This window comes from Pelobates fuscus, chromosome 1 (genome assembly GCF_036172605.1).
Source record: "Pelobates fuscus isolate aPelFus1 chromosome 1, aPelFus1.pri, whole genome shotgun sequence".
Classification (NCBI taxonomy): domain Eukaryota; kingdom Metazoa; phylum Chordata; class Amphibia; order Anura; family Pelobatidae; genus Pelobates; species Pelobates fuscus.
The window spans coordinates 292,542,820-292,564,062 of record NC_086317.1 but is presented as its reverse complement, the minus strand read 5'-3'; positions in this window follow the sequence as shown (position 1 = coordinate 292,564,062).

The window sequence follows — 21,243 nt, the reverse complement described above, 5'->3', positions numbered from 1 at the left end:
ATTTTCAAAATTCACATGTGATATTAAGTATAGATATTTAAACATTCCAGTTGTTTGTATTTGTTTGTTTTTTAATATGTCTAATGCATTATTTGTTTTTCCCAACTGAATAAAAAAGAAATTCAGGCAATTTAACCCCTTAAGGACACATGACATGTGTGACATGTCATGATTCCCTTTTATTCCAGAAGTTTGGTCCTTAAGGGGTTAAGCAAGCAAGACAGGCATGTACAGTTGTAATCAAAATTATTCAACCCCCATTGAAAATCAGGTTTATTGTCAAAGTTGTCAGGATATTTATATCAGCAGACATTTTGTGCTATGATAGAAATTAAAATGTATATTGTCAGAATCCCTCTGAACAGAGCAGACTCCATTTTGCTATCTTCAAACTGAAAGAGACACAAAATTTCTATCCTTTCTGTAACCAAACACTAACTGAGCTAAGGAATGCTTTGTATAAACAAACTAAGTGATATGCAGTAAAATAGGGGGATGGATGCTCTGCCTAGATGTTAATGGAATATAAATAATTCTAAACCCAGACATTAGTGACAGAGAAGATTAGTAATTCATTTTACTTTCTAAATTGTATAAGGTCTCATTGTAAAGTAAAAGTTGAAATTAAGTTTAAACTGTCTTTTTAGAAATTACAGCAGGAATTGGAGACACGCTGTCTGGAAAAAGCACAAAGAAACTTTTTGAACTGACAAGTAAACTTAAAATTATGGCAACCATAAAGATAAGCTAAATAACGTCAGAATAGCCACCAGGAAAGGTTAACTCTTTCCTGGATAGGAATGTTTAGTGGGACGAGACTGCCCTCTATGGACCAAATACTTAAATTGCTATCTGGAAGGTAACCACACCTCCAGTTTTCTATTGGTCTATCACCTAGTGACGACTAGAGAATTTTTCCTTTTAAAAAGTTAAGACAAAGGGAAGAGAGGGGCTAAGTCAAAGAGTCGGGGGAAATGAGCAGTGGTGGCGATCGTAAGAAGTCAGGATCGCAGGCTAAGAAAGAAAAGCAGAGTCAGAGTGAGAAATCCAAACAAGTTCCTGAGACTACCTACTCATATGATGAGAATATCTACCTAACTGGTAATTATACTGGTTTCATTTAATTAATCTAAATTAATTAAAATTTTTCTAATAGCATGATATATGACTGGATAAATCACGGTCAGATTTCGATATTTAGAAATCTTAGTTAACTAAGAAATATATAGTTATAACCATTCCATTCTGCAGATGGAATTAGAATAATTATGTATTAATGTGACATATCACATGTTAGCATATCGTGGTATTTATCCTGGCGTATTGATTTGCTCTAATATAAGATAAGATATCTTTTTAGGCAAGTTACAATTCAGCTTATAGAATTTGGTAGATTTCTCTGATTGGATGGTTCCAGGAAATGACTAATGAGCTGGTTTAAATGGTATGTTATTTAAAATTACATGAGAATAGATCTTAGGAAAATCTAGCCAGCATTTAAAGGGTTACTCAGTTATTCGGTTAAATGCTAGCTAAAGTTTTATGACCTTTCGCTGCGATCTGTGAAAGAAAGTTTTTCCTTCTCTGTGAAGCCCATCATAAATCTTGTCTTGACAATTGGCTGTGTTAACCATTGGAATGTGTATTGCCATTTGTATTGCATACTTATGTTATACTGAATATTCATTGATTATTATTACGCATGTTACTTATTATTATTATTTAATTTGTCACAATAAATTGTATATATTTTTATAACAAATTGTGATTTTATTTGAATGGAATACATTTCACTTACATGATAACGATCTTTGGGATCTGGAGAATTGAAATAGTGGGCAATTCTCAACTGTTTACTATTATTATCCCATAAATATCCCCACAACATCTACATACTTTTAGCTGTTTGCAATGAACAAATCAAACAAAAGTTATTGAAATAGCTCAACACAACAAATGCTTCACGTGATTTCCCAAATGCAGCTGAAAATGCAAATTATAATGTTTCAACCCTCTGAAAAGAACTGAATAGGCATGGGGTTTGTTGAATGACACATTTGACTGCATGTTAGAAATATGGCTAAGTCAAAAGAATGGTAAACAAAGTTCAGAGAAGAGATCATTGTCCTTCACAAACAATGAACAGGATACAAAAACATAGTGAAGGCACTGAATGTTCCTAGAGATACCATTGGAGACATAGTTCGTAAATTCAAAGTTGGCTGCAACCAGATTTCTGAGAAGGTGGGTTGTGAAAAACCCTTGAGCAACTGCAAAAGACCTGCAGCAATACTTGGTGACAACATGCAATGAGGTTTCAGTGAGCACAGTAAGGTGCTTACTAAATGCAGAAGGGTTCCATGCCAGAACCTCAAGACGTACACCGCTGCTGATCCAAAAGTACAAGAAAAGACGGCTTCAATTTGCTCAAAATCAAATAAATAAGCCATAGAAGTTTGGGGATTCTGTTCTTTACAACAATTAAACTAAACTGGAACTTCTTGACCCAATGGATCAGCGGTATATCTGGAGGAAGAAAAATGAAGCATATGCTGAAAAGAACACTCTGTCTGCGGTTAGGCATGGGGGTGATTCAGTGAGGCTCTGGGGCTGCTTTGCATCCTCTGGCACTGGAAACCTGTAGGAAAGATGGATTAATTGAAGTATCAGGAAATCGTACGAGATGCTAAAGCTTGGAAGTCATTAGACATCATTCTGCAACCACCAAGGCTTGGTTGCAGAATAATTCATGGAAAATTCTACAGTGGCCATTGCAGTCACCTGACTTGGACCCCATTGAAAGTCTCTGGAGGGATTTAAAGGAACCGGTTGCAGAAGCTGGTCTCTGGCTATGCATCTCTTTTGCAGCAGGTCAAAACAGCAAAAGGGTGCTCTACTAAGTACTAAAGATGCTTACCATGAAGGAATTAAATCATTTTCAGACTGGAGAAGTCATTATAAGTCACCTGTTCAGTTGATTTTGGGGATACCACTTGAAGCCTTCGTTGTGTTGAGCTATTTGAATTGTTTTTGTTTGATTTGTTCATTGCAAACAGCTTAAAGGCTGTAATTTTTTACAATAAACCTGATTTTCAATGGAGGTTGAATAATTTTGATTACATTAGTAAGTGCTCAGCTCCACTACAAACACACTGCCATCAGCTAAAAAAAAGTTGTGAAATGCAGCTTACCTTTCCTGAAGTCTCTTGGGGACATAAAGACACCCCCAAGACCGGCAAGAGGCAAGTTGACACTGGAAATTCCATGGAAAAACATGTTTGATGCCTTGGAAAAAAGAACACACCAGGCTTTTTAAGATGGCAGACAGTCTGGCTTCACCAATATCAGCCCCTACGAGGCAACTAAGCCTTAAACTAACCCCTGTGATGATACTAGTCAAATCCTCCACAAGTTAACAGAGGTCAAAACTTTTCTTGCTAGAGAGATGCAACACCCAGGAAATCAAGGTCGATGTTCAGTGGAGTGTCCTGTTAAGTTGCTTTAATCTCACTCATATTGGGCTCATGCCCTTCATGTTTTGTTTTGTTTTTTTACTTTATTTTTGGTTTGCATATAGTTTTGTTTTGTGCTTTTTTAATCTTCGTGTCAGTCCTACTGAGTATTTGTCTGAGCTTCTGACTAGGTAACATTACGTCTTGTTTAACAATTTACTCTATACTCCCTGTGTAAGTATTTGTATTCTAGTTTGAGGTGTGTGGTGCTTAAGGGGAAGTGGTAGGAACCTGATTGGAGTAAGAAAAGGATTATCAAAAATACAAGTATGGTCATATTTTGATTCAGGTTAGTGTTATATACAGCAGGGGTAGAGATGAAAACAAAACAAAAAAATTAAAAATTAAGAATACTGGATATTTGGTCTGGGAGTAGTACTTACAGTACACATATGACTAGGCACAGAACAAAATATAAAAGCATCAGGCAACACAGTGTGAAGATAATGATATTGACTGAAGTGCTGTCTGCTGTTTCCCTCCGTGTGTCCTCCTTGGTGAACTCACTTGGAAAACACCTATGATTCAGGAAATTGTCACTTGCTGGAAAGTGGCACACAGATGGAATGTGGCCTGTGCCCCCCTTGGTCATATTCATTTAAATGAAAGTAAATGAATAAACCAAGTGGTTTAAATGCTTCAATATGAAAGAATCTAATATGAAAAGAAGTATAAAAATACAAGAAATGAATATAAAACAATAACATGTATTAACTCCTTAAGGACGGTGGGCGTACTATGCCGTCCTTGGGGACCCGATCCTAAACGTCCCGCCGTCCTATGCACTTATCTGCTTGCCGGCGATCCCCCGCCGGCGATTACATTGAGGGGGATTTGCCTGGCATCCCAGGGACTCCCCCTGCTGCTGGTCCGGCCCTCTCGGGCCATCTGATCGCAATGAGGTTGCGATCACATGAACGGAATAGCTGTCCACAGCAGTGCCTGCAGGGGGCCTGCCTGGAATGACAGGCAGTTCCCCTGCTGTTTGTAAAAAAGTTTAATAAAGTTTAAAAACAGTGTAAAAGTTAATTATTTATACTTAGATCATATATATATATATATATATATATATATATATATATTTGTGTACGGGGTAATCAAGGACGTACAATTAAAATTACATAGTTCGATATGGACCAAAGTCGGTTGAGGTTTGCCGAAACCGACGAGAGGTCAGGCCTGCAAAAGAGGGCCCACCTGATATATTGATGTAAATAATAAAGGGTGAGGTGGGAGGGGAACATCAAAACGGCGACGATAGGTAGGCTGGGATTACTGGGGACTTAAATAGTAAAATAACCCCTCCCACAAATTCAGGCATTTTGCCTTCCACTTGTGTACGGGGTAATCAAGGACGTACAATTAAAATTACATAGTTCGATATGGACCAAAGTCGGTTGAGGTGTGCCGAAACCGACGAGAGGTCAGGCCTGCAAAAGAGGGCAAAAATATAAGACAAGATTAATTCCACGATTAGTAACCATGTAGTCACATTATCGAAAAGACCTTTTGACATTATCCTGGGTTAGGAATGTTCCTATTGTATACTAACTTCCCACATTTACATATGTGTGTCGTAACCCGCTCATTAGAGCTGCTGTTGTATTGCCCTGGAATGAGTGGCCCGAGTAGGAGGATTAAGGCCTGGGTGGAGTATTTAAAGTAATAAATATCATAGTTATTAAAGATAGTAAGGATAGTTAGGTACCTGGCTAACCTGGACTTTGATAACTAGTATAAATTTTGAACCGGGCACAATTTAAATTGCCCGACTGATGAGTTTTGGTATGAGGAGTAGATATGTAATGATTGCTGATTTCTGAATTCTTGATGCATGGATAAAGGTCAAATGTTCCCGACAGCAAAACTCTACTTTTGGACTCAAGAAATCGTAGAACGCCAAGTAAGCTGCTGAGTAAAAGTGGCAAAATTGTGCAACCAACCATTTGTAACTGAAACGCATTTATTATCTTGAATCACATATCATATATCATACTTACACATATCGAAAGCTGTAGAGTATGTTTGAATAGTACTCGTAGACAAAAACTTACCTGCGTACAAACTTTAATTTAAGGCATGTTTAGACCTTTTAGACCTGCAGAGGATCTCTTGGACTGTATGTTTTCTTAGCTCAACCTTTACGTTGAGGCAAGGTCCGACTTCAGGACTATAGGAGCGGCTAGGGCGGGGGGACTTGAGGAAAGATAGTACGTTATGTGGAGCCATTTCTCGTAGCATGCTGTTAGGAGGGAAGAAAATATATATATTTTTTTCCATGCAAACTTTGATACCGATTGAATATCCCGTATTTTGCGAAGGAATACGGATAGGTGAAGACAAGGAGTATTCCGTGAGGTGAGGCCCTACCATTGCCCCGTGTCTGGGAAAGGCCCTACCATTGCCCCGTGTCTGGGAGAGGCCCTACCTTTGATTAGGCCCATGTGGACTTGTATCTACTACACGCAGCGGGTTGTTAAACTGTTGGTGGCGGTAAAAGAGACTATACTTGTGGCCGTGATATGTGAGGCCTACCCAAGACCTTGAGGAACTAACTCAGAAATGGATCTCCGGGTGGAACCTCTGTGTTGAGGTGAGTAGACGGCCTCGGACTTCTAACCCTTGGCTGGCTTGTTTCTGGTGGACGAGTGTTAACCTTCCACGTGTGGGTAACTGGATAGCACCACTGCGAAAAGGACTGTAAAAGGCGCCTGACAAAACTATTTGTTGTGACACGAACCGAAGAATAGAATGAAATGCCGTGATTCACAGTAGGGAAATGTGTACTTAAGATAGGAACCTGAAAAAGGAGCTTTGATTGTGGTATAAGCTTAACCCCTTAAGGACCAAACTTCTGGAATAAAAGGGAATCATGACATGTCACACATGTCATGTGTCCTTAAGGGGTTAAAGATACGTGTTCGTATATCCTATAATCTTTAACTTGACAGGCTTGGGACCATAAACGTCTGTATTATACAATGCCTATGGTGTAACTTCTTAGACAGAACCGATAGCATGACCGAAGTTAATCCCGATGGACCTCTTGAACTTAAATAACACAGTGAAATGTATGCGACATTAAATAACGTGAAATAATGAACTGAATGCGTCTGGAGAACCTTGCGAATATCAGGCGTGCGGAGACAAGTCTCTATCTGTTAAGGATTTGAATGGTATTCGTTTGTTCATAATGACGGCCAAATGATGCCTCGATATTTGATATGAAACAAGTGGGAATTCTGTTTACCCTGTATCGATTAGAATGCTAATGTATTAACATGCATAGCTTGTAAAATTGACGTAGACGTGATAATTAAGCGATGGAATGAGTCAACGTATGTAATTTAGAACTCAATGTACGGAAAAGCCCCTAATGGGTTGCAAGTAATAAATAGTATATCTGTAATGCCTTAAACCGTAAGCAGTCACTATATGTACGTAAGAGTCTTGAGGACCTGACGATGGTCCAGTGCAAGGCCTAAACCTGTACAACGTGTAACGTAAAGGCAGCGCAGGCCTAATATACGTATTTAACTGAAAAATATATGTAAGAAGAATGCCTGAAAGCAAATTGTTAGAGGAAACCGCTGAACTTGGTTTCTACTAGAATGATATGTCACCTAATGTATGTGGTATAATGGGATCACAAGTGAGTGATAAGTTGGGGAAATATATATATATATTTATATCTTTGGGTATCCTTGTACTGTGATAACTAATTATCTAGTAGACCCTTAGCCCATAAGTGTTTGCCGTATTGAAAGCGTGGATTAGCCTTGCCTGACAGTTCTGACATACTGTTTGTATTAGTGTAAGGGTGTACGAACTCACAATCGAAACTACAGCTGTAACGAGGCGGGAAGTAATCCACTAGGAGACCTGATCTGAAACATAGTGGTTATGCGTGACTGGGTCTGTAGGATGCTGTCCCCCAACTTACTGTGTGTGCGCTGGCTGACTAGCTAGTGCCGCAATGCGGCGAAACGATTACTCTAGATTGGTGACAGGTGAGGCCCTGCTATTTGCCAAGCGGCTTGAGAGGCTCTATCTATGCGTTGGCGCGAGGGGATGATGTGGCCACTGAACGTTGTGGCGGGGTGTCGACCTCTCGGTGACCGTTAAACATAAGATAGAATGGGAGTGACAGGTGAGGCCCTCTCTATGCCACAATGCAAGGCGACTAACTATGATTTGGGCCGAGGGACGTAGTACCTCCGAGTATGAGGATGGGTGTTGGCCTTGCGGGACCACTAACCTAAGGCGAAGAAGCCAGGGGGAATAATAACTAGTGGACACCTAGGAACCTGACAGCCAGCCACTGCTAACTAAGAGGGAAGGTTAGTTAGTGAGAGAGAGGACATATCATGGAACGAAACGTAGGTGATAATAAGTTAGGATCGTAAGGCAGACCGAAACTGGAGTGCCCTGTGAGCACGTGGGGTCCAGATGGTCGGTGCGTACGAAATAGAATGCGTGTATGTAGGTATGAGCGTATGGCCCTCGGGGCTCGTGGTGCCAGACCGTGGCTCAATTTTTTTTTTTTTTTTTTTATTTATTTATTTATTTATTTTTATTTTTTTTTTGAATGGATGCGGAACTTGTTCATTGTTCTGTTAACACACGTACTCGCCTTTACCAAGGCTTGTTTATCAGAACTGCAGATAACGTGAGTGTGAGCTTAATGCGCTTGTTTAGAAACATATGTGCTAGTCTGCGCAGCGTACAGGTCAAGTTGATCAGGCTATGATAGGTTTAGAAAATTAATGTGCATGCGTAATTGTCAAGTAAATACAACTGTGTTTATTCAAAGCGTCTGCTGATGAAAGTAAGATGTGCCTAACAGTCAGAGCCTCTGCGTTTCCTGAGGAGTAATATATAATGCTGCAGCCAGGCTATCACGGGAGCACTAATAGTTTTCCTATACAACACGTATGCTTTGCATTAGATTAGACCAAATGTAGATAATCCTCCCATTGACTGTGATCTCCTATTCTCATGCTAGTTATGGCTAGTTATGGTTGCCTGCGCAGGGGTGTATACGTCCGGGTTATCAATCCATTAAGTGTGCATGGATTTAGCCAGGTAAAATATTCATGAGGGTAAATACGCTTGGAAATGCAGTGTGTAGGCATTATGGATAACAGAAGAGTGTATGCGACTAAGTAAGGCATAGTAATATATAGTGCGACAATCAGGCAACTAAGTAAGCAGTATTAAACAACCGCAACAGCGTATATATATTTAATTAAGAAATAATTCTTCTTCACTGGATATACAACGAATACCCTGGTTGCCCAGTCTGTGTTACCTGCACCAGGAGGTTGCCCACTGTGTCAGTGCCTAGAGAGACCTGGGCCATGCTGCGGGCCGACGCTGGGCAGCTCCTGGCTTTGCTGCCATGTCAACGGGACCCGGGGATTGTACCACTGTGCCAGGCGAGGGCGGAAGATACCACCCATCCGCACGCTGGGAAAGGTGCGCGGGAGTGTAGCCGTTGCCACGCGGATGTTTGTTGGTTGCTATGCGGAAGTAGCACACGTTAGTTACGGACTGGCGTTCATAGCTCAGCAAGTTGGAATGCATAAGTGTTTTTTTTTTGTTTTTTTTAAGCATATTGGAAGAGAAGTCAACAGTGATTTCAGATTTTGAGAAGGATTATGGTTTGTATGTGTTTCTATAATTTCTGGGTCTCTATTTTATGTCCAGAGATTTGGACTGCATCAGCATACTGTATAGTAGCCATTGGAATGAGCAGAGCCTAGAGGTGTTTAATAGATTGCAGATGTTCACTGGGCATTTTTTGGCAATATTGTATGTTTACTAACCTCCTACAATTAACGAAATTACAGCAACCCTTTCAGTATTAGAGAATACATCATACGCATAATATATACCTGCTGAAAATGCAATTAGTGCAAAAGTAAATTTTTGGCGCGAACAGTATTGAAAAGCTTTAGGAAACGGCACGAATTAATACCCGGAGTGCCGTTTGAATGTCGATGAATGAATGAGCCTGAACAAGTATTTAATTTAACCGAATAAAACTGAAATTAATACGAATTGTCCGGTGATAGTGCCTGGACCTGTAACCGAACGGGGAAACCCACGAAATGATTTGTATGAAAACCACATACGACATCCAAGGTGTCCGTGAAGACAAACTACTTACAGTTAGTAGAATTTGTCAGTAAGCCTGCTCGTGCGACGACTGCGTTTGTTTTTGTTAATACTCACGATTTGTATGAAAAGACATTTGGAGGGCTGTGTTCTTACGGACAGCCGGCGGGCGGAAATGACGTCAGGGTTTTGTGAACTGGAAGCAGAACAGAGGAACATCAAAACGGCGACGATAGGTAGGCTGGGATTACTGGGGACTTAAATAGTAAAATAACCCCTCCCACAAATTCAGGCATTTTGCCTTCCACATATATGTGTTATATATATGATCTAAGTATATATATATATATATATATATATATATATACAAACATACATACACATATGCTATGTCTCTAAGTGTATTTTAATATTCACCAGCTAGTCCACCTGTTCAAACAAATACCGAACCTACCATCAGCGACGAGAGCACTTACCACATTTGAAGTACTATGCACCCAATATGCACCCCTGCCACATGCTATCTCACCACTATATCGCCTGCTGAATTCACTGCAAGGAGATCAAAAACTCCCTTACTTTGTCAGGTGCTGGGAAAGGGACCTCGGCCACCCTTTGACCCAAGAACAATGGATCATTACCTTCACGCTGATGCATAAATCCTCCATCAGTGCAAAGTATCAAGAGTCCAGATACAAAAATATATTTCACTGGTACAAAACACCAGAGAAACTTTCCTCCATGCACAACTCGTGCGCACCAGAGTGCTGGAGATGCGGCACGGAATTGGGCACGTTGTACCATATATGGACTTCCAACCTTTCTGGAGGGATGTACACCGGATAGTCTCCACACTCACGGATAAAGCTCTCCCCAGAGAGCTATTTGCTACAACTGACCTCCTTACCGCTGGCAACTTACAAGAAGACAATCATCTCATATCTGACTAACGGGGCATGTAGACTCATCCTGACATACTGGAAACAGACCACAGTCCCTGCCACTGAGGATTGGATCAGAAGAGTGGAAGACATAAGGACCATAGAGGGACTAATCATGACGGCAGGTGGGAGAAATTAGATATACCAGAAGACCTGGTTTCGTTGGATACGATGACTGATGACCAGATGAGTAAAACTGGAGTCTAGACCGCTAACTCCTGATACAACAGATCTGACCACACCTCGGACCCCATGGTAACATACAGGAGCGGACCCGGCAGGGGCGGACTGCCAGATCGGGCAGATCGGTCATGGACCGAGGGCCTGAGTCAGTCAGGGGGCCCGGCAGCACAGTCATGCTTCTGCTGTGGAAATCAGATCAGAGATATCCACAGCAGAAGGAAGGTTTGCAAAAAAAGTGCTGTAAGAAGGTTGCAGGGGGCCCATACGGACTCTAAGGGCCCCTGAAACCCATCAATCCCCCCACCCCACTCAGTGAGAGACCTGACAGCATACCTTGCTCTCACTGCCAGGTCTCTCCTCTCTCTCTCCCTGCTCAGTGCTCTGTGCTCTGTGTGAGGATGGGAGGCGGGGCAGGAAGTTACATCACACCCTCTGCTTCCCTCTCACAAGGTGCACACTGACAGCGTGAATGGAGGGTGAGAAGGAGCCTGTCTGCCCCCACTGCTGCTGGAGGAAGATGGAGGGAGAAAACCATCACATTGTACAGGTAAGCAGGCCCATATACACTCTGCCCCCCAATACACACACTTCCCCCCATACACACACTGCCCGCCATACACACACTGCCCCCAATACACACACTGCCCCCCCATACACACACTGCCCCCATACACACACTGCCTCCCCATACACACACTGCCCCCCATACACACACTGCCCCCCGAGAGAGCGTCAGCCACCTCATTCAAGTACCCCGGCACATGGCACGCAGAAAATACCACATTAAGGGTCATGCACAGCAAGACAAATTGCCGCAATAACGTCACCACTGGCCTTGATGCCGCCGACAGGTTGTTAACCGCATGCACCACGGACATGTTGTCCGAGAAAAAGACCACTTTTCGGTCCCGCAAGCTATCCCCGCACAGAGACAACGCTACCACCAACGGGAACAATTCCAGGAAAGCCAAGTTCCGCATGAGGGGGCTCTGCCCCCACGCCACCGGCCACTTTTCCGCGCACCATCTCCCACTGAAGTAGGCCCCAAACCCCACGCTACCAGACACGTCAGTGAACAGCTCCAATTCGGCCGCTGACACGCCTTCCCGCCGGAAGAACACCGTCCCGTTGAAATCCCGCAAGAAGGTGTCCCATAGTACCAGGTCAGCCCGCATGGACGAGGATACCCGTATGAAATGGTGCGTGGACCGCGCCCCTGCAGTAGCCACCAACAAGCTGCGGCTAAACACCCTACCCATCGGAATTACCCGGCAGGCGAAGTTGAGCATCCCTATCAGCGATTGCAGTCGCTGAAGCGTCACCTTGCGCGCCTGCCGCACCGCGCCCACAGTAGACCACAGTCCCTCCAATTTGGACAGCGGCAGTCGGCATTCCCTGAGCGCAGAATCTATCTCCAACCCCAAGAAGCTGAGGCACCCGGTCGGGCCCTCTGTCTTCTCCGCCGCTAGTGGCACCCCAAATTGGCCCGCCACCCATTCAATGGTCCTCAGCAGGTGCAGGCAGGCCGGGGAGTCGGCCGGCCCCACACAGAAGAAATCATCCAAGTAGTGTACCACCGCTCTGTCCCCCGCCTCAACCCGCACCACCCATTCAAGAAAAGAACTAAACTTTTCGAAGTAGGAGCAAGAAATGGAACATCCCATTGGGAGGCACAAGTCCACGTAATAGCCCCCCCCCCACCCCCCGAAAAAGCACCCTAGCAGGTGGTGACACGCCGGGTGGGCAGGGAGCAGACGAAAAGCCGCTTCGATGTCAACCTTCGCCATAAGAGCCTCACGCCCGGCCCTCTTTACCAGCTCAACCGCCTGGTCGAATGATGCATAAGAGACCGAGAACAGCTCCTTATCGATGTCATCATTCACCGACCCGCCCTTAGGGTAGGATAGATGGTGAATGAGCCTAAACTTCCCCGGCTCCTTCTTAGGGACCACCCCGAAAGGGGAAACCCGGAGGCCCTCCATTGGTGGTGCCCGGAACGGCCCTGCCATCCTACCCAACATAACTTCCTTGCCCAGCTTGTCCCGTACCACTTCTGGAAATTCCGCCACCGATTTGAGATTACGCGGGCATCCCGCGGCGTCCCTGCCCCGGAACGGGATAAAGAAACCCTGCCCGAACCCAGCCCTGAGGAGCTCGGCGTCCGCCCTATTACCGTAGCGGCTTAGCCAGGGCTCCATCGCGTCTAGCTTCACCGGGGTGAGTCCCCGGGGCAGCGGAAGCCCTCCCGCCTCCGACCGCGGAAGAAGCTCCTGCTCCCCCCACCTTTCTTGAAACAGCGCTGTAACCCGTGCGCCCCCCCACAGCCGGAGCATTCGTGCTTAAATCGGCAGGAAGCACCCCATTTGCATTGGCCTTCATTGAAAAGCCAGCATAGTCCCTTTTGTGAGGCGGTCGACGAGGCGGACTGACCTTTTGCGCCAGCCGCGTGCTGAAAGGGTTGCGCCTTCTGCACCATCATCAGCTTCATCCAGAGAGGCAGGTCCATCTGGTCCCACCTCATACCCGGATTAGCCACCAGCCGGTGCCGGAACTGCTCGTCATACCGCAACCATGCCAGCCCGCCATAGGTGCGGTATGCCTCCCAAATCCCGTCCAAGTAGCAAAACAGGGAAGAGCATACGCCCGGCGACTTCTCCCCTATCACACTGGCCAAGACGCAAAACGCCCTCAACCAGTTCCCAAAGGATTTTGGTATCTTGCGATACCGCTTCCGCTTCTCCTCTTCTTCCTTCTTCTCATCCTTTTTATCCTCCTCCTTGAGGTCAATAAAGTCCTCCAAAGGAAGGAGGGAGAAGATTTTGCAGAACTCCCCCTTCCAGATTTTTTCTTTCACCTCCTGTTTTAAGTGGACCCCAAGGGGGCCAGCAAACGATACGTACGCGTGCTGCCTTGCCGCGTCTGACACCCCCCCGGTTAGTTCTACCCGCTCGCTCCCTGCCTCCCCTGCGCGGCCCCCATCCCCTCGCTGCTTGCCGACACCGTCGAGGTCCCCACACCGGGCCCCCCTGCAGCCGCCCCCTGCGCCCACGCCTGCCCTACGCTGTCCCCAGAACCACCCCCTGCCCCCCAGTAAGTGGAGTAGTGATTGTAGTGTTTGCACTAGCGCGTTGGATTGCAGTGATTCGCTGGACTCACCGGCTAAGCCCCTCGATCCAGAAGCGCCCGGGGCTGCGATGGGAACCGCTGTTCTTCCAGGAAGAGCAACGTCCACTGAAGTCCCGCCAACCGGAGAGCCCACCCGGTGCGTCACGAACACCGATGAGGAGTGGCTCCGAGATCTGAAATGAGGAGAAGAAGTCCTGGGCAGGGTGTATGGTTCCTTGCCCACCCTCCCGTCCCAACCCAGGGAGCGCCTGCCAGCCGCCAAGTCCTGGGCAGGGTGTACATTTCCTTGCCCACCCTCCCGTCCCGACCCAGGGAGCGCCTGCCAGCCGCCAAGGCCTCCCGCTGCCTGCTGTTCCGCCGCTGCCCTCCTAAGGCCCTGCCCCATGGGCTACGACTCCTACCGGCTCCCCCTGAAGCCTGCCCGCATCGACCAAGCCTGGGGGACCCCGACCTACCCCCCGCTGAACCACTGGACGAAGACCTACGGCACCGCCGCCTATCAGGATGCCCACCCGCCCTAGCGCCCCTAACCGGGGAGGGGCTATCACCGCTAGACCTGGAACCCAACCTATCACTGGACCAGACCCGCCTCACCCCCCCATCGGCCCCTGAGCTACTGCGGGCCCCACCATCCTCACCCCCACCGAGCCCAGAAAAACTGCTCCTACGCCCCCCACCCCTTACCTCTGCCGCCCTCTGCCCTACCATTCTCTCAGAACCCCCAGGCCTGCCTGAATACGATGCTTGCTCCCCACTTACCCCCCCTGTCTCCCCCTCTCTGGTCTCCCGACTACCGGACCCCCATGCGGCGTCAGCCTGCCCCCAACCTCCCCCCGCCACCTACGGCTAACCGGTCCCCCACGTGGCCCTTCCTCACCTGCCACCGGCCCCTTAGGGGAAACTCGCCCCCTCCTCCCCCCTACTGCCCGGGCACTATCCCCCAGCTGCGTACCCCCGGCATCCAACACATCAAGGGGGGCCCTTGGAGGGCCCCAAGCACTTGCCTGCTGTGTACGGCTCACCTGGGGCCTGCTCTGTGCCATCCTGCCCCTGGCCCCATCCTTTCCGGCCTCCAGTGGTGAGGGCGCCCTCCTGGGCCCACGTCCGTCCAGGGGGCGCGCCGCCTGCATCCCTGGCCGCCACCTGCCGGGAAGCTCCTCGCCGGGGCCTCAACCACAGGGCCCACAGGCCTGCTGCCGCTGCTGCTTCCGCCCGCTGCCTCCAGCCCGCCGGCACCTCCCTCCTCCGGTCCGGTCCCAGGACTTAGGCGCCGTGGGGACCTCCTGGCCCGCGTTGGCCTCCCTCCGCCACCATCTCTTCCAGCCGTCAAGAGCTGGTCCAGCGGGGCCCGCACCCAGCCGGCGTCCTGTCGCAGTGCCACCGCCCGGACTCCAGCCAGCAACCTCTCCACGTCTTCCATGGCCCTGCAGAGGAGACAAAAAGAGAAAAAATCCTACCCAGCAAAGCAGTGAGCACCAGGGTGCACACAAACTCGGCCAGGTAAGAAATTAAATGTGCTCTATCTAAAATGGCTGCCTACTTAAGTAGACCTACCCCTTTCTCCCACAGTCCCTCAGTCCTAGCCGGCTCCTTCCAAGCCCGCCTCCTCACCCCTGTCAAGGCCCTCCTCCGCTAAGCTGTGCTTTGGCTCCTTGGGCCTACATTATATTCCTTGCATGTTTTCCACCCGTGTCTACACGCATCTAGTGGTCCTGCCTACATATTGCATGTTATAGGAACATTATGAAATATAAATTACATTTTTAGAGTAGCATGTTATAAATTGCATAATCTTAGTTGTTAAAATTTCAAATTCTTTACAATTGGACTTTTTTGACCTTGTTTCTCTGCATGCAAGGCAATAACTACACTGATAAAATCTTTTTTCATTGTTAAAATCTACTATTTTATTATAATTTTCTCTTTTAAAATTACTTTCTACCAGCTTAAATGTAATACTTGGAAATCCTCAATATATTCATTTAACATTTTTAATAATGACAGGAGGCGAGTATTTTGCATAACTTCCTTTACTTATGCCTCCAGCAGCACAAGACAATCAATCAAAACTTTTTAACCAATCATAGGCCAACATAGCCTGTATATAAGTCCTTGATGGGCGTGTCTATTCCTCTTTCTTTGATGTGTTAAATCCTGTAACGTCAGGGTGTGATGAACTTTCTAAAACTGGAACTCTGTTAACTTGAACGACCGTAACTTGGATCGAGTCTTGAAGGGACCTTGTCATCCGACTCTCTAATTATTTTATGCTGAAAAGAACAGAAATAGGTGAAAGGTGGTGGAAATGAACTATTGTCCGCATGTAACATATAGAAATGATTTAGTTATTCAATATATCTTGTTGCGATAGGCTATCCCATCGGGATGCATATAATATCTCTTAACTGCAACTATTTCCTGTCTACGTGAGTTACATTAAATGAATATGTAGGTAATAGTCTATACTGCTACAATATATATATAACTGTATACTAATAAGAACTGTAAACTAAGAGCGCTCCCCCCTACCAAAATATATGTTATCGTAAATATGCTTGACATCGGCGAGTATTAGGGAGGGACAACCCAAAAGACCTATGGGGGGGAAAATACTTGCCTCCTGTCATTATTAAAAATAAGATTATAGGTACACTACGTTAGCATAATCTACAATTTTATCACATGACAGGAGGCTTCCTATTTTGCATTTTTAATGCTGCGGTTACAACGAAAAAGATGCGTGTGATGTCTGTCGAAAGTAAAAAACCCTGAAGGTATTTTCTCTAGTCCAGTCCGCCGAGCGTAAAATATCCGCTAACGATGCTCCCGCCGAATATGCATGTGAAGCCGCCGCCCCCACCTTTGGGTCTACCCCTGCCAGGGATAAGAGCCAACGTACCCAGCTAGCCAACGTGGTGGTAGTTACGGGCTTGTATGGTTTGGTGTACAATACCAGTAGTTGACCCGATCGGGAAAAGCGGAGAGGCTCGGTTACTTCAACGTACCGTAGAAGCGTGTTCACGATGCATAGACGAGGAACCGTCGGAAAAAAGGAGTATGACACGGACGTAGTAACTGGGAAGTAACTCCTTCTGGTGTTACCTTAAAACCGTCCACGTCGAAAGCTCTAACGTCCGAGACTCTTCGAAACTAAATTAAACATAGCAGGAGAGTCAGCTTGGCTGTCAGTTGTCTCAGTGATAAGGTCTCGTTGTCAGGCCAATTTTTTAGAAATTGGATAACCAGATCTACATCCCATAGACTGTGATACTTCGGGGCCGGAGGCCTGGACAGTTTGATGCCCCGAAGTAGACGGCATATCAAAGCGTCCTGACCCACTGGTGTTCCGTTTATCAGAATGTGGGCCGCCGAGATGGCGGATCTGGTGATATTAATCGAACGGTATGCTCTTCCTTCCGAGAATAAACTTGATAGAAAGTTTAGAATGTAGGGAATATGTGCAGTAAGGGGATCGAGGTCCCTTTCCATGCACCAGCGATTCCATGTGTTCCATGCTGATAAGTAGCTGCATCTAGTGCCAGGTGCTCATGAGTCCCATAGTAGGTCCCTAGTCGTCTGCAATAGGCCTGAGATGTTCCAGGATCCCCTGAAAGACTCCAGGCCACTAGCTCCAGACGTTCCTGTGTCACTAATGGGTGAGGTTCCCCTTCCGGGTTCGTTAGGAGGAGTGGGAACCCTGGTGGATGTTCCTGTGACAGCGCTAGTAGGTCCGGGAAACATGCTTGGCTCTTCCACAGTGGAGCAATCAGTATCAGTGAGAACGGTGGGAATGCGTACGCTCCTGTTGGTGGCCATTTGTCACGGTTCTCACCAGTTAGACAGACAGCCAGACGTGGTCGCTCCTGGAGTTCCCAACAGGGGACTTGAACCGGGGAACTTCTCAGTCCTAGTCCTGCTTTCTGCCTCTGAGCCACAGCAGCTTTATACAGTGACTACCGATTCCGGTCCTGTTCATCCTGGCATGGCTACTACACTGGGGGCTGCACCTTGACTTGGCTGTGTTTCACCTGATCCTGATCTGTCATCAGCAGGGTATTTAAACCCAGCCTCGCCCTGTGCTCAGGGTAATATCTCGGTAGTTGGGTGTTCAAAGAGGTCTATGTGTAGGGGACCTCGTACCGTTCTTATCCTGTGGAAGATGGTGGTGTCTAGGCGCCAATCGCTGCTGTCTCTCCAATGTCGAGAGAACCAGTCTGCCGTGAGGTTGTTGACTCCGGGTAGGTATTCTGCCCTGATCGTGATGTTGCGGGGCAGGCAAAATCGATAGATGTCCCTTGTTGCTTCTGTTAAGGCTTGCGATCTGGCTCCGCCCAGATGGTTTATGTACTGGACTGCTGATATGTTGTCCATGCGTAAGAGTATGCAGCAGTTGGACATGTGTTTGGCCAAACTGCTGACATCGGAATCCAATGGTCGTATGTACGCCCTTGTGTCAAGTGGTGGGCCTTCGCCCGTTGCATGGCCCGATAATGTAGTGGTCCCGGGAAGATCGCTGGTATTGAAGATGACAATAGGCCTACTATTCTGGCCAGTAGGCGGAGTGGTATTGAGTCTTTTCGGAGTACCCGGCATATTTATTTCCGTATTGTCGCAATTTTTGTCGTGGGTAGCCGAAGGGTACAGGTTCTTGAATCTATTTCGAATCCCAGGAATTGTACCACTTTGTTTGGTTGGAGTGATGACTTCTCTCTGTTTACGATAAAGCCCAATGATTGCAGTAAGTGCACTATGAATCTCGTTTGAGATCGAAGTCTGGATGCAGTCTCGCAGAATATCAGGATGTCGTCCAAATATATTAGGCAGCGGATGCCCTTCTCCTTTAGGTATGCCATTACAGGCTTCATGAGTTTTGTAAAGCACCATGGCGCTGAGCTGAGGCCGAATGGGAGACAAGTAAATTGGTAGGTGAGGCTTTTCCAGGTGAATCGGAGGAAGGGTCGGCTGACGTGAGCTATCGGTACCGATAGATAGGCATCTTTTAAGTCTAGCCGAGTGAACCAGTCGTGTTTTAATAGTAGGTCTCTGAGCAGATGGATCCCTTCCATTTTGAAATGTCTGTAGGTGAGGAATCCGTTCAGTTGACATAGGTTGATGACCGGTCTGTAGTCTCCTGTTTTCTTTTGGACTACGAAGATGTTGCTGAAGAAGCCCGTATCGTCCGGGGCGATCGAACAGGGCTTGGATTTCTTTGTCTATGATTTCGGTGTGAAGTGCCAACGCTCTTATTGGCGGTGGGTGACGGTTCTGCACCGGGGTGTCTGAGAACTCGATCATGTAGCCAGCCACCGTACGTAGGATCCAGTTGTCCGAAGATATCTTTCCTCATTCCTGTGAAAAAAGGAACAGTCTGCATGCAGTCATATGAGAGTACAGAGAGGTCGTGTTGGGGGTGCTCACCTGCATTGAAGCGTCCGCGTGTGCGGGTGCCTCTGGAACGGAATGATCCTCGTGGGAAGTTGGTTCTTGAAGATGGGAAGAACGCTTGAGATGTTTGAGTTCTGGGGCCTGTAGGCCAGAAACGGCTGGTAGCTCGGCCCCTTTGGCGACCAGCCCTGCCAAAAACTCCACGGCTTGGTGTGGTGTTGCGAAACACTTGTTTGATGGACGTCTGTGCCTTATTAAGCGTAGTGAAGAGGTTCACGTGCTTTTTCAGTTCTGTTATAAATGAGTCCCGAAAGAGCTGGCCGTTCGCCAGTGGTCCCATTTCTTTCTTCCCCAGCTCCATTAATTTGGGGTACATCTTCAGTAACGCTGTCCTGCGGCGTTCTGCGCACATTGCCGCGTTAGTGTTGCCCAGGATACAGATGGCCCCTTGTACGCATTCGCGTATCACGTTGGCGTCCAGAGTTGTGCCCTGGGAGAGGGCCAGGTCGGCCAGGTATAGTATTTTTGCCAGAGGGCCTAGTATGTCCAGGAGTTTGTCCTGGGATTCCTTGAGGCCCTTCTCTATCCCTGTCCGTGGGTCTCGGCCCGCGCGGGACATGAACAGTGATACGGTAGTGTCAAATTCTGGGGTCTGTACGATTTTGTCTGGAAGAATGGGTCTTGGGCATTCTGCCCTTAATCTTGCTCTCACTTCTTTCTCCATTGATTTTCTTAGCCAGAAATGGATGAACAGGGCCAGATGCTCCGGCAAGCCCCATTCTGTCGATCTTGGATGTCTGATCGTGCGTGGATCGAACATGGCAACCCCTTGGGGGTATATAAAGGTGCCTTCCTTATGTCTGTCCTGTGAATGGTGAGAGCCCTCCTGTCCAAAGTACGTGTCCTGGTCGTACTCTGTATCATCCCTTGGGATGTCTTGCCCCTCTTCGTCTTCCGAACACAAAGCCTCCGCTTTCCATTCGTCCATAATTTCGAGCGATGGCGGAGGGTTGTGATCATCGTCCTCCGAGGACAGAGAGTATGGAGGGGATGGTTCCCTCCTTACTGTTTGGCGACTCCTCTTCAACGGAGCTTTGCCTTTAGGCTTCTGGGTGCCTGAGCCGGTGCCCTTCCGTTGCCGTTTTATGGCGGGGAAGTCTCCGGGGAGGGCAGGTTCCTTCGTTTCCGTGGCCGGTTCTGTGGCAGTATCCGTTTTTGGGTTCTGCACCAGTAGTTTGGCGATAGCCTTTTCCATGGAGGCGGCCACCGCTGAGTTAATTAGCGACTGTAAGTTCGATGGTGATTGTGGTGAATCACTCATCTTGATGCAGTTGGGAGTTCTGTCTGCGGAAGACAGGAGAGTGTTAGGTACCGACATACGTGCACTGCAGTCTAATTTGGCTTCCACTTACGACTGGGGGTCACCCAGAGTTATTGCCCCGAGTGGTTTGGAGAGGGGATTACCCCCTGTGTGACCGGGATGAGTGGTCGTATAATTGGGCCACACCTGTCAGGGTAGAGGGCCTGTAATATTCGGGTCAAGTGGTATCAGGAGGGGTCACTCTCTGTGTGACCGGGATGAGCGGTCGTATATGTGGGCCGCACCCGTCTGGGTGGAGGGCTTGTGGAGTCTTGGGGGTCACCCAATACTGCTTAATTAGTGGAGCCTGATTATTGCCAGATTTTTTCCTTCCCTCCGTGAGGGGTATGGATCACCCCAGTCGTATTGTTGGTACCATATACAGAGTCATATATATAGCTATGATGATGTAGCAGGGGTGAGCCTGTGTACACTGCGATACCTAGTGATATAGCAGGGGATGAGCCTGCTTGTACTGTGACTTTAAATGATATAGCTGGGGATGAGCCTGCTTGCACTGAGACTCTTAATAATATAGCAGGGGATGAGCCTGCTTGCACTGTGACTCTTTAATGAGATAGCAGGGGATGAGCCTGCTTGTACTGTGACTTTAATT